This window comes from Triturus cristatus, chromosome 6, assembly GCF_964204655.1.
Source record: "Triturus cristatus chromosome 6, aTriCri1.1, whole genome shotgun sequence".
Lineage (NCBI taxonomy): Eukaryota > Metazoa > Chordata > Amphibia > Caudata > Salamandridae > Triturus > Triturus cristatus.
The window spans coordinates 32,841,038-32,856,157 of record NC_140589.1 but is presented as its reverse complement, the minus strand read 5'-3'; positions in this window follow the sequence as shown (position 1 = coordinate 32,856,157).

The following is a 15,120-nucleotide window of genomic DNA, read 5'->3' as shown; positions in this document are numbered from 1 at the left end:
CATGTAAAGGGGCTGTTTAGACAGCTCCCACACACATAGCCATGTTGAGGGAGTCCCCAAAGACCCCCCAAGGCCAAAAATGCAATTTTTATTTTTTCGCTAATTTCGCCGATTACGCTTACCGTACGCGTACGGTAAAAAATGTAAAAAAAAACCACTATCCGCACTCTCGCCACCCCCTGTGCTTTTGGTGGCCGAAGACCACCAAATGTGCAGGGCTCATTATAATTGTGAAAAACCACAATATTTTAAACAAAAATAATAAAAGAAAAAATTAACAACACTCTCTCCACCCCGTGTGCAAATGGTGCCCGAAGGGCACCATTTGTGCATGGCTTATAAAAATTACGAAAAATTAAAATATTACCTTTCAAAACGAAGTGCATCATATGTCCTCCATGTGCGCACGGTGCGCGAAGCGCATCGTGCGTACATGGCCCATCTTGCGTAAAGTGGGCGCGCGGTGCGCGAAGCGCACCGCGTGCTTACTGTGCGCGCACGGTGCGCGAAGCGCACCGTGCGCGCACGGAACAAACTGCGTTAAGTGGGCGCGCACGCCACGAATGGCGTAAAGTAACTTAGCATTTAAAAAAACGTACAAATTCACTGAAAAAACCATAGGTTTCACACACGTTATAGTTAGGAATTAGCATTTAAAAAACCTTGCAAATTCACTGAAAAAACCATAGGTTTCACACATGTTATAGTTAGCGGAAATTTTACTGATAAAAAACCAGTGAAATTCCCCCGTTATAGTTAGTGCAGGCAACTATAACTCACGCGACCGCAATCTTCTGCTGATGACATATGTGTCTTTATGAAAAAAAAATATTTGAAATATATGTATAGCTAAAAATGTATGGAAGAAGACATGGGCAAATAAGTGTCTAAATACAGTATTAGCATCAGCAGAGGATTGCGGTCGCGTGAGTTATAGTTGCCTGCACTAACTATAACGGGGGAATTTCACTGGTTTTTTATCAGTAAAATTTCCGCTAACTATAACATGTGTGAAACCTATGGTTTTTTCAGTGAATATATATATATATATATATATATATATTATCTACTGGCAGTCGCCAGTAGAGAGTTATAGTTAGAACCGAGTTTCCATAGGAAATCTGAAAACTCTATTTTGAATAACTTTGGCGCCGGTTGACGAATCCTCGCGAAATTTTCAAAACTAATGGGTCGCTCCGTTCAGCTCCTACCCTGAAAGTCTCGGGGTGATTCGTCAAGCGGGGGCCGAGAAAAAAGGGGGGTCCCAAAATGCGTTTTCCCCATGCATTTTTCCATAGGACCTTTAGTCGAAGGTACAGCCCGAACGGCTGAACAGAATTACTTGAAATTTGGCAGAGAGGTAGTCCTCAGGTCAGGGAAGTGCCTTTTGCAGGTCTGGTGTCAATCTGTTCAGTAGTTCCTGACAAAATAGCATTTGAAAGCATATAAATATCTATAAGCGTGCACCGTGCGCGCACCGTGCGAGCACTCTAACGTGCACGAGCGTAATTCTGATTGGTGGTTACATGTTAGTCAACGTTCGAATCGGTCGAAATCAGGAAGTGTCGGCCGCCATTATGTTTGTTTTCAGTACGAGAGTGAAAAAGGAAGGTGGCGAACGTGAAAAGGGGGCAGGGTAGAGAGTTCCTGACCCCCTAGCCTTTGTCAGGGGGGTCCCTGAAGGACCCCGAAGGCAGAATTTTTATTTATTTATTTTTAAATCGTGGGGGTGCGCGCACCGTGCGCGCACGGTGAAAACCCCCCCAAAAAAAAAAAATTTAATACGTAGTTTATTGTAAAATAAATATATTAAAAAAAAGTAATACATAAATAAATTAGCATGTAAAAAAACGTACATATTCACTGAAAAAACCATAGGTTTCACACACGTTATAGTTAGGAATTAGCATTTAAAAAGCCTTGCAAATTCACTTAAAAAACCATAGGTTTCACACATGTTATAGTTAGGTGGATATTTCAATCGTAAAAAACCAATGAAATTCCCCCGTTATAGTTAGTTCAGATAACTATAACTCGCGCGACCGTCACTCTATCACAAGGATGATGTCATCAGTGATGTCATGAGTGATGCCACTGACCATGTCATGAGTGATGTAATATGTGACGTCGTGAGCAGTGGATTGCGGGCTTATTGGGGAAGAGCCCAGCACCTCCAACGTCAGCAGTTACCTGACGCGTTTCGAGTATTCACCCTTCTTCATAGGCTTCACTGCTACAAATGGCTGTCAACACAATGGTCTCCCAGCGATCTCCCTTTATTTGGTTCAAAATCAGTAACAGGTGAGTAAAGCTACTGATGCATCTTGGGACTGGCAGTCCATAAAATCAAACCCCAGTGGGCTGGTGGAAAGATGCATCAGTCCCAAGATGCATCAGTAGCTTTACTCACCTGTTACTGATTTTGAACCAAATAAAGGGAGATCGCTGGGAGACCATTGTGTTGACTGCCATTTGTAGCAGTGAAGCCTATGAAGAAGGGTGAATACTCGAAACGCGTCAGGTAACTGCTGACGTTGGAGGTGCTGGGCTCTTCCTTGTCATCACAGACGCCAACCAGTGAGTGCGCCCCGCCCTGTGGGTGTTTGTGGAACTGAATAAATTACGGCCGGCCTGGCCGTGGGGCGCACCGCCGCGGATACGTGCGGCTCTGCTGCTGGATGTATTTTCAGCAGAGCGGAACGAACTGGCGAAAGATTACACTGGGGTAGAGGTTCAAGGCACCCCCGCAATTGTTTGTAATTTACAATTTGACTGCCACCAGCCCACTGGGGTTTGATTTAATGGACTGCCAGTCCCAAGATGCATCAGTAGCTTTACTCACCTGTTACTGATTTTGAACCAAATAAAGGGAGATCGCTGGGAGACCATTGTGTTGACAGCCATTTGTAGCAGTGAAGCCTATGAAGAAGGGTGAATACTCGAAACGCGTCAGGTAACTGCTAACGTTGGAGGTGCTGGGCTCTTCCTTGTCATCACAGACGTCAACCAGTGAGTGCGCCCCGCCCTGTGGGTGTTTGTGGAACTGAATAAATCACGGCCGGCCCGGCCGTGGGGCGCACCGCCGCGGATACGTGCGGCTCTGCTGCTGGATGTATTTTCAGCAGAGCGGAACGAACTGGCGAAAGACTACACTGGGGTAGAGGTTCAAGGCACCCCCGCAATTGTTTGTAATTTACAATTTGACTGCCACCAGCCCACTGGGGTTTGATTTTATGGACTGCCAGTCCCAAGATGCATCAGTAGCTTTACTCACCTGTTACTGATTTTGAACCAAATAAAGGGAGATCGCTGGGAGACCATTGTGTTGACAGCCATTTGTAGCAGTGAAGCCTATGAAGAAGGGTGAATACTCGAAACGCGTCAGGTAACTGCTGACGTTGGAGGTGCTGGGCTCTTCCTTGTCATCACAGACACCAACCAGTGAGTGCGCCCCGCCCTGTGGGTGTTTGTGGAACTGAATAAATTACGGCCGGCCCGGCCATGGGGCGCACCGCCGCGGATACGTGCGGCTCTGCTGCTGGATGTATTTTCAGCAGAGCGGAACGAACTGGCGAAAGACTACACTGGGGTAAAGGTTCAAGGCACCCCCACAATTGTTTGTAATTTACAATTTGACTGCCACCAGCCCACTGGGGTTTGATTTTATGGACTGCCAGTCCCAAGATGCATCAGTAGCTTTACTCACCTGTTACTGATTTTGAACCAAATAAAGGGAGATCGCTGGGAGACCATTGTGTTGACAGCCATTTGTAGCAGTGAAGCCTATGAAGAAAGGTGAATACTCGAAATGCGTCAGGTAACTGCTGACGTTGGAGGTGCTGGGCTCTTCCTTGTCATCACAGACGCCAACCAGTGAGTGCGCCCCGCCCTGTGGGTGTTTGTGGAACTGAATAAATTACAGCCGGCCCGGCCGTGGGACGCACCGCCGCGGATACGTGCGGCTCTGCTGCTGGATGTATTTTCAGCAGAGCGGAACGAAATAGCGAAAGACTACACTGGGGTAGAGGTTCAAGGCACCCCCGCAATTGTTTGTAATTTACAATTTGATTTCCACCAGCCCACTGGGGTTTGATTTTATGGACTGCCAGTCCCAAGATGCATCAGTAGCTTTACTCACCTGTTACTGATTTTGACCCAAATAAAGGGAGATCGCTGGGAGACCATTGTGTTGACTGCCATTTGTAGCAGTGAAGCCTATGAAGAAGGGTGAATACTCGAAACGCGTCAGGTAACTGCTGACGTTGGAGGTGCTGGGCTCTTCCTTGTCATCACAGACGCCAACCAGTGAGTGCGCCCCGCCCTGTGGGTGTTTGTGGAACTGAATAAATTACGGCCGGCCCGGCCGTGGGGCGCACCGCCGCGGATACGTGCGGCTCTGCTGCTGGATGTATTTTCAGCAGAGCGGAACGAACTGGCGAAAGACTACACTGGGGTAGAGGTTCAAGGCACCCCCGCAATTGTTTGTAATTTACAATTTGACTGCCACGAGCCCACTGGGGTTTGATTTTATGGACTGCCAGTCCCAAGATGCATCAGTAGCTTTACTCACCTGTTACTGATTTTGAACCAAATAAAGGGAGATCGCTGGGAGACCATTGTGTTGACAGCCATTTGTAGCAGTGAAGCCTATGAAGAAGGGTGAATACTCGAAACGCGTCAGGTAACTGCTAACGTTGGAGGTGCTGGGCTCTTCCTTGTCATCACAGACGCCAACCAGTGAGTGCACCCCGCCCTGTGGGTGTTTGTGGAACTGAATAAATTACGGCCGGCCCGGCCGTGGGGCGCACCGCCGCGGATACGTGCGGCTCTGCTGCTGGATGTATTTTCAGCAGAGCGGAACGAACTGGCGAAAGACTACACTGGGGTAGAGGTTCAAGGCACCCCCGCAATTGTTTGTAATTTACAATTTGACTGCCACCAGCCCACTGGGGTTTTATTTTATGGACTGCCAGTCCCAAGATGCATCAGTAGCTTTACTCACCTGTTACTGATTGAGAACCAAATAAAGGGAGATCGCTGGGAGACCATTGTGTTGACAACCATTTGTAGCAGTGAAGCCTATGAAGAAGGGTGAATACTCGAAACGCGTCGGGTAACTGCTGACGTTGGAGGTGCTGGGCTCTTTCTTGTCATCACAGACGCCAACCAATGAGTGCGCCCCGCCCTGTGGGTGTTTGTGGAACTGAATAAATTACGGCCGGCCCGGCCGTGGGGCGCACCGCCGCGGATACGTGCGGCTCTGCTGCTGGATGTATTTTCAGCAGAGCGGAACGAACTGGCGAAAGACTACACTGGGGTAGAGGTTCAAGGCACCCCCGCAATTGTTTGTAATTTACAATTTGACTGCCACCAGCCCACTGGGGTTTGATTTTATGGACTGCCAGTCCCAAGATGCATCAGTAGCTTTACTCACCTGTTACTGATTTTGAACCAAATAAAGGGAGATCGCTGGGAGACCATTGTGTTGACAGCCATTTGTAGCAGTGAAGCCTATGAAGAAGGGTGAATACTCGAAACGCGTCAGGTAACTGCTGACGTTGGAGGTGCTGGGCTCTTCCTTGTCATCACAGACGCCAACCAGTGAGTGCGCCCCGCCCTGTGGGTGTTTGTGGAACTGAATAAATTACGGCCGGCCCGGCCGTGGGGCGCACCGCCGCGGATACGTGCGGCTCTGCTGCTGGATGTATTTTCCGCAGAGCGGAACGAACTGGCGAAAGACTACACTGGGGTAGAGGTTCAAGGCACCCCCGCAATTGTTTGTAATTTACAATTTGACTGCCACCAGCCCACTGGGGTTTGATTTTATGGACTGCCAGTCCCAAGATGCATCAGTAGCTTTACTCACCTGTTACCGATTTTGAACCAAATAAAGGGAGATCGCTGAGAGACCATTGTGTTGACAGCCATTTGTAGCAGTGAAGCCTATAAAGAAGGGTGAATACTCGAAACGCGTCAGATAACTGCTGACGTTGGAGGTGCTGGGCTCTTCCTTGTCATCACAGACGCCAACCAGTGAGTGCGCCCCGCCCTGTGGGTGTTTGTGGAACTGAATAAATTACTGCCGGCCCGGCCGTGGGGCGCACCGCCGCGGATACGTGCGGCTCTGCTGCTGGATGTATTTTCAGCAGAGCGGAACAAACTGGCGAAAGACTACACTGGGCTAGAGGTTCAAGGCACCCCCGCAATTGTATGTAATTTACAATTTGACTGCCACCAGCCCACTGGGGTTAGATTTGATGGACTGCCAGTCCCAAGATGCATCAGTAGCTTTATTCACCTGTTACTGATTTTGAACCAAATAAAGGGAGATCGCTGGGAGACCATTGTGTTGACAGCCATTTGTAGCAGTGAAGCCTATGAAGAAGGGTGAATTCTCGAAACGCGTCAGGTAACTGCTGACGTTGGAGGTGCTGGGCTCTTCCTTGTCATCACAGATGCCAACCAGTGAGTGCGCCCCGCCCTGTGGGTGTTTGTGGAACCGAATAAATTACGGCCGGCCCGGCCGTGGGGCGCACCGCCGCCGATATGTGCGGCTCTGCTGCTGGATGTATTTTCAGCAGAGCGGAACGAACTGGCGAAAGACTACACTGGGGTAGAGGTTCAAGGCACCCCCGCAATTGTTTGTAATTTACAATTTGACTGCCACCAGCCCACTGGGGTTTGATTTTATGGACCGCCAGTCCCAAGATGCATCAGTAGCTTTACTCACCTGTTACTGATTTTGAACCAAATAAAGGGAGATCGCTGGGAGACCATTGTGTTGACAGCCATTTGTAGCAGTGAAGCCTATGAAGAAGGGTGAATACTCAAACGCGTCAGGTAACTGCTGACGTTGGAGGTGCTGGGCTCTTCCTTGTCATCACAGACGCCAACCAGTGAGTGCGCCCTGCCCTGTGGGTGTTTGTGGAACTGAATAAATTACGGCCGGCCCGGCCGTGGGGCGCACCGCCGCGGATATGTGCGGCTCTGCTACTGGATGTATTTTCAGCAGAGCGGAACGAACTGGCGAAAGACTACACTGGGGTAGAGGTTCAAGGCACCCCCGCAATTGTTTGTAATTTACAATTTGACTGCCACCAGCCCACTGGGGTTTGATTTTATGGGCTGCCAGTCCCAAGATGCATCAGTAGCTTTACTCACCTGTTACTGATTTTGAACCAAATAAAGGGAGATCGCTGGGAGACCATTGTGTTGACAGCCATTTGTAGCAGTGAAGCCTATGAAGAAGGGTGAATACTCGAAACGCGTCAGGTAACTGCTGACGTTGGAGGTACTGGGCTCTTCCTTGTCATCACAGACGCCAACCAGTGAGTGCGCCCCGCCCTGTGGGTGTTTGTGGAACTGAATAAATTACGGCCGGCCCGGCTGTGGGGCGCACCGCCGCGGATACGTGCGGCTCTGCTGCTGGATGTATTTTCAGCAGAGCGGAACGAACTGGCGAAAGACTACACTGGGGTAGAGGTTCAAGACACTCCCGCAATTGTTTGTAATTTACAATTTTACTGCCACCAGCCCACTGGGGTTTGATTTTATGGACTGCCAGTCCCAAGATGCATCAGTAGCTTTACTCACCTGTTACTGATTTTGAACCAAATAAAGGGAGATCGCTGGGAGACCATTGTGTTGACAGCCATTTGTAGCAGTGAAGCCTATGAAGAAGGGTGAATACTCGAAACGCGTCAGGTAACTGCTGACGTTGGAGGTGCTGGGCTCTTCCTTGTCATCACAGACGCCAACCAGTGAGTGCGCCCCGCCCTGTGGGTGTTTGTGGAACTGAATAAATTACGGCCGGCCCGGCCGTGGGGCGCACCGCCGCGGATACGTGCGGCTCTGCTGCTAGATGTATTTTCAGCATAGCGGAACGAACTGGCGAAAGACTACACTGGGGTAGAGGTTCAAGGCACCCCCACAATTGTTTGTAATTTACAATTTGACTGCCACCAGCCCACTGGGGTTTGATTTTATGGACTGCCAGTCCCAAGATGCATCAGTAGCTTTACTCACCTGTTACTGATTTTGAACCAAATAAAGGGAGATCGCTGGGAGATCATTGTGTTGACAGCCATTTGTAGCAGTGAAGCCTATGAAGAAGGGTGAATACTCGAAACACGTCAGGTAACTGCTGACGTTGGAGGTGCTGGGCTCTTCCTTGTCATCACAGACACCAACCAGTGAGTGCGCCCCGCCCTGTGGGTGTTTGTGGAACTGAATAAATTACGGCCGGCCCGGCCATGGGGCGCACCGCTGCGGATACGTGCGGCTCTGCTGCTGGATGTATTTTCAGCAGAGCGGAACGAACTGGCGAAAGACTACAATGGGGTAGAGGTTCAAGGCACCCCCGCAATTGTTTGTAATTTACAATTTGACTGCCACCAGCCCACTGGGGTTTTATTTTATGGACTGCCAGTCCCAAGATGCATCAGTAGCTTTACTCACCTGTTACTGATTTTGAACCAAATAAAGGGAGATCGCTGGGAGACCATTGTGTTGACAGCCATTTGTAGCAGTGAAGCCTATGAAGAAGGGTGAATACTCGAAACGCGTCAGGTAACTGCTGACGTTGGAGGTGCTGGGCTCTTCCTTGTCATCACAGACGCCAACCAGTGAGTGCGCCCCGCCCTGTGGGTGTTTGTGGAACTGAATAAATTACGGCCGGCCCGGCCGTGGGGCGCACCGCCGCGGATACGTGCGGCTCTGCTGCTGGATTTATTTTCCGCAGAGCGGAACGAACTGGCGAAAGACTACACTGGGGTAGAGGTTCAAGGCACCCCCGCAATTGTTTGTAATTTACAATTTGACTGCCACCAGCCCACTGGGGTTTGATTTTATGGACTGCCAGTCCCAAGATGCATCAGTAGCTTTACTCACCTGTTACTGATTTTGAACCAAATAAAGGGAGATCACTGGGAGACCATTGTGTTGACAGCCATTTGTAGCAGTGAAGCCTATAAAGAAGGGTGAATACTCGAAACGCGTCAGATATCTGCTGACGTTGGAGGTGCTGGGCTCTTCCTTGTCATCACAGACGCCAACCAGTGAGTGCGCCCCGCCCGGTGGGTGTTTGTGGAACTGAATAAATTACTGCCGGCCCGGCCGTGGGGCGCACCGCCGTGGATACGTGCGGCTCTGCTGCTGGATGTATTTTCAGCAGAGCGGAACGAACTGGCGAAAGACTACACTGGGCTAGAGGTTCAAGGCACCCCCGCAATTGTTTGTAATTTACAATTTGACTGCCACCAGCCCACTGGGGTTTGATTTTATGGACTGCCAGTCCCAAGATGCATCAGTAGCTTTACTCACCTGTTACTGATTTTGAACCAAATAAAGGGAGATCGCTGGGAGACCATTGTGTTGACAGCCATTTGTAGCAGTGAAGCCTATGAAGAAGGGTGAATACTCGAAACGCGTCAGGTAACTGCTGACGTTGGAGGTGCTGGGCTCTTCCTTGTCATCACAGACGCCAACCAGTGAGTGCGCCCCGCCCTGTGGGTGTTTGTGGAACTGAATAAATTACGGCCGGCCCGGCCGTGGGGCGCACCGCCGCGGATACGTGCGGCTCTGCTGCTGGATGTATTTTCCGCAGAGCGGAACGAACTGGCGAAAGACTACACTGGGGTAGAGGTTCAAGGCACCCCCGCAATTGTATGTAATTTACAATTTGACTGCCACCAGCCCACTGGGGTTAGATTTGATGGACTGCCAGTCCCAAGATGCATCAGTAGCTTTATTCACCTGTTACTGATTTTGAACCAAATAAAGGGAGATCGCTGGGAGACCATTGTGTTGACAGCCATTTGTAGCAGTGAAGCCTATGAAGAAGGGTGAATACTCGAAACGCGTCAGGTAACTGCTGACGTTGGAGGTGCTGGGCTCTTCCTTGTCATCACAGATGCCAACCAGTGAGTGCGCCCCACCCTGTGGTTGTTTGTGGAACTGAATAAATTACGGCCGGCCTGGCCGTGGGGCGCACCGCCGTGGATATGTGCGGCTCTGCTGCTGGATGTATTTTCAGCAGAGCGGAACGAACTGGCGAAAGACTACACTGGGGTAGAGGTTCAAGGCACCCCCGCAATTGTATGTAATTTACAATTTGACTGCCACCAGCCCACTGGGGTTAGATTTGATGGACTGCCAGTCCCAAGATGCATCAGTAGCTTTATTCACCTGTTACTGATTTTGAACCAAATAAAGGGAGATCGCTGGGAGACCATTGTGTTGACAGCCATTTGTAGCAGTGAAGCTTATGAAGAAGGGTGAATACTCAAACGCGTCAGGTAACTGCTGACGTTGGAGGTGCTGGGCTCTTCCTTGTCATCACAGACGCCAACCAGTGAGTGCGCCCTGCCCTGTGGGTGTTTGTGGAACTGAATAAATTATGGCCGGCCCGGCCGTGGGGCGCACCGCCGCGGATACGTGCGGCTCTGCTGCTGGATGTGTTTTCAGCAGAGCGGAACGAACTGGCGAAAGACTACACTGGGGTAGAGGTTCAAGGCACCCCCGCAATTGTTTGTAATTTACAATTTGACTGCCACCAGCCCACTGGGGTTTGATTTTATGGGCTGCCAGTCCCAAGATGCATCAGTAGCTTTACTCACCTGTTACTGATTTTGAACCAAATAAAGGGAGATCGCTGGGAGACCATTGTGTTGACAGCCATTTGTAGCAGTGAAGCCTATGAAGAAGGGTGAATACTCGAAACGCGTCAGGTAACTGCTGACGTTGGAGGTGCTGGGCTCTTCCTTGTCATCACAGACGCCAACCAGTGAGTGCGCCCCGCCCTGTGGGTGTTTGTGGAACTGAATAAATTACGGCCGGCCCGGCCGTGGGGCGCACCGCCGCGGATACGTGCGGCTCTGCTGCTGGATGTATTTTCAGCAGAGCGGAACGAACTGGCGAAAGACTACACTGGGGTAGAGGTTCAAGGCACCCCCGCAATTGTTTGTAATTTACAATTTGACTGCCACCAGCCCACTGGGGTTTTATTTTATGGACTGCCAGTCCCAAGATGCATCAGTAGCTTTACTCACCTGTTACTGATTTTGAACCAAATAAAGGGAGATCGCTGGGAGACCATTGTGTTGACAGCCATTTGTAGCAGTGAAGCCTATAAAGAAGGGTGAATACTCGAAACGCGTCAGATAACTGCTGACGTTGGAGGTGCTGGGCTCTTCCTTGTCATCACAGACGCCAACCAGTGAGTGCGCCCCGCCCTGTGGGTGTTTGTGGAACTGAATAAATTACTGCCGGCCCGGCCGTGGGGCGCACCGCCGTGGATACGTGCGGCTCTGCTGCTGGATGTATTTTCAGCAGAGCGGAACGAACTGGCGAAAGACTACACTGGGGTAGAGGTTCAAGGCACCCCCGCAATTGTTTGTAATTTACAATTTGACTGCCACCAGCCCACTGGGGTTTGATTTTATGGGCTGCCAGTCTCAAGATGCATCAGTAGCTTTACTCACCTGTTACTGATTTTGAACCAAATAAAGGGAGATCGCTGGGAGACCATTGTGTTGACAGCCATTTGTAGCAGTGAAGCCTATGAAGAAGGGTGAATACTCGAAACCCGTCAGGTAACTGCTGACGTTGGAGGTACTGGGCTCTTCCTTGTCATCACAGACGCCAACACTGGGGTTTGATTTTATGGACTGCCAGTCCCAAGATGCATCAGTAGCTTTACTCACCTGTTACTGATTTTGAACCAAATAAAGGGAGATCGCTGGGAGACCATTGTGTTGACAGCCATTTGTAGCAGTGAAGCCTATGAAGAAGGGTGAATACTCGAAACGCGTCAGGTAACTGCTGACGTTGGAGGTGCTGGGCTCTTCCTTGTCATCACAGACGCCAACCAGTGAGTGCGCCCCGCCCTGTGGGTGTTTGTGGAACTGAATAAATTATGGCCGGCCCGGCCGTGGGGTGCACTGCCGCGGATACGTGCGGCTCTGCTGCTGGATGTATTTTCAGCCGAGCGGAACGAACTGGCGAAAGACTACACTGGGGTAGAGGTTCAAGGCACCCCCGCAATTGTTTGTAATTTACAATTTGACTGCCACCAGCCCACTGGGGTTTGATTTTATGGACTGCCAGTCCCAAGATGCATCAGTAGCTTTACTCACCTGTTACTGATTTTGAACCAAATAAAGGGAGATCGCTGGGAGACCATTGTGTTGACAGCCATTTGTAGCAGTGAAGCCTATGAAGAAGGGTGAATACTCGAAACGCGTCAGATATCTGCTGACGTTGGAGGTGCTGGGCTCTTCCTTGTCATCACAGACGCCAACCAGTGAGTGCGCCCCGCCCTGTGGGTGTTTATGGAACTGAATAAATTACGGCCGGCCCGGCCGTGGGGCGCACCGCCGCGGATACGTGCGGCTCTGCTGCTGGATGTATTTTCAGCAGAGCGGAACGAACTGGCGAAAGACTACACTGGGGTAGAGGTTCAAGGCACCCCCACAATTGTTTGTAATTTACAATTTGACTGCCACCAGCCCACTGGGGTTTGATTTTATGGACTGCCAGTCCCAAGATGCATCAGTAGCTTTACTCACCTGTTACTGATTTTGAACCAAATAAAGGGAGATCGCTGGGAGATCATTGTGTTGACAGCCATTTGTAGCAGTGAAGCCTATGAAGAAGGGTGAATACTCGAAACACGTCAGGTAACTGCTGACGTTGGAGGTGCTGGGCTCTTCCTTGTCATCACAGACACCAACCAGTGAGTGCGCCCCGCCCTGTGGGTGTTTGTGGAACTGAATAAATTACGGCCGGCCCGGCCATGGGGCGCACCGCTGCGGATACGTGCGGCTCTGCTGCTGGATGTATTTTCAGCAGAGCGGAACGAACTGGCGAAAGACTACAATGGGGTAGAGGTTCAAGGCACCCCCGCAATTGTTTGTAATTTACAATTTGACTGCCACCAGCCCACTGGGGTTTTATTTTATGGACTGCCAGTCCCAAGATGCATCAGTAGCTTTACTCACCTGTTACTGATTTTGAACCAAATAAAGGGAGATCGCTGGGAGACCATTGTGTTGACAGCCATTTGTAGCAGTGAAGCCTATGAAGAAGGGTGAATACTCGAAACGCGTCAGGTAACTGCTGACGTTGGAGGTGCTGGGCTCTTCCTTGTCATCACAGACGCCAACCAGTGAGTGCGCCCCGCCCTGTGGGTGTTTGTGGAACTGAATAAATTACGGCCGGCCCGGCCGTGGGGCGCACCGCCGCGGATACGTGCGGCTCTGCTGCTGGATGTATTTTCCGCAGAGCGGAACGAACTGGCGAAAGACTACACTGGGGTAGAGGTTCAAGGCACCCCCGCAATTGTTTGTAATTTACAATTTGACTGCCACCAGCCCACTGGGGTTTGAATTTTTGGACTGCCAGTCCCAAGATGCATCAGTAGCTTTACTCACCTGTTACTGATTTTGAACCAAATAAAGGGAGATCGCTGGGAGACCATTGTGTTGACAGCCATTTGTAGCAGTGAAGCCTATAAAGAAGGGTGAATACTCGAAACGCGTCAGATATCTGCTGACGTTGGAGGTGCTGGGCTCTTCCTTGTCATCACAGACGCCAACCAGTGAGTGCGCCCCACCCGGTGGGTGTTTGTGGAACTGAATAAATTACTGCCGGCCCGGCCGTGGGGCGCACCACCGTGGATACGTGCGGCTCTGCTGCTGGATGTATTTTCAGCAGAGCGGAACGAACTGGCGAAAGACTACACTGGGCTAGAGGTTCAAGGCACCCCCGCAATTGTTTGTAATTTACAATTTGACTGCCACCAGCCCACTGGGGTTTCATTTTATGGACTGCCAGTCCCAAGATGCATCAGTAGCTTTACTCACCTGTTACTGATTTTGAACCAAATAAAGGGAGATCGCTGGGAGACCATTGTGTTGACAGCCATTTGTAGCAGTGAAGCCTATGAAGAAGGGTGAATACTCGAAACGCGTCAGGTAACTGCTGACGTTGGAGGTGCTGGGCTCTTCCTTGTCATCACAGACGCCAACCAGTGAGTGCGCCCCGCCCTGTGGGTGTTTGTGGAACTGAATAAATTACGGCCGGCCCGGCCGTGGGGCGCACCGCCGCGGATACGTGCGGCTCTGCTGCTGGATGTATTTTCCGCAGAGCGGAACGAACTGGCGAAAGACTACACTGGGGTAGAGGTTCAAGGCACCCCCGCAATTGTTTGTAATTTACAATTTGACTGCCACCAGCCCACTGGGGTTTGATTTTATGGACTGCCAGTCCCAAGATGCATCAGTAGCTTTACTCACCTGTTACTGATTTTGAACCAAATAAAGGGAGATCGCTGGGAGACCATTGTGTTGACAGCCATTTGTAGCAGTGAAGCCTATAAAGAAGGGTGAATACTCGAAACGCGTCAGATAACTGCTGACGTTGGAGGTGCTGGGCTCTTCCTTGTCATCACAGACGCCAACCAGTGAGTGCGCCCCGCCCTGTGGGTGTTTGTGGAACTGAATAAATTACTGCAGGCCCGGCCGTGGGGCGCACCGCCGCGGATACGTGCGGCTCTGCTGCTGGATGTATTTTCAGCAGAGCGGAACGAACTGGCGAAAGACTACACTGGGCTAGAGGTTCAAGGCACCCCCGCAATTGTATGTAATTTACAATTTGACTGCCACCAGCCCACTGGGGTTAGATTTGATGGACTGCCAGTCCCAAGATGCATCAGTAGCTTTATTCACCTGTTACTGATTTTGAACCAAATAAAGGGAGATCGCTGGGAGACCATTGTGTTGACAGCCATTTGTAGCAGTGAAGCCTATGAAGAAGGGTGAATACTCGAAACGCGTCAGGTAACTGCTGACGTTGGAGGTGCTGGGCTCTTCCTTGTCATCACAGATGCCAACCAGTGAGTGCGCCCCGCCCTGTGGTTGTTTGTGGAACCGAATAAATTACGGCCGGCCTGGCCGTGGGGCGCACCGCCGCGGATATGTGCGGCTCTGCTGCTGGATGTATTTTCAGCAGAGCGGAACAAACTGGCGAAAGACTACACTGGGGTAGAGGTTCAAGGCACCCCCGCAATTGTTTGTAATTTACAATTTGACTGCCACCAGCCCACTGGGGTTTGATTTTATG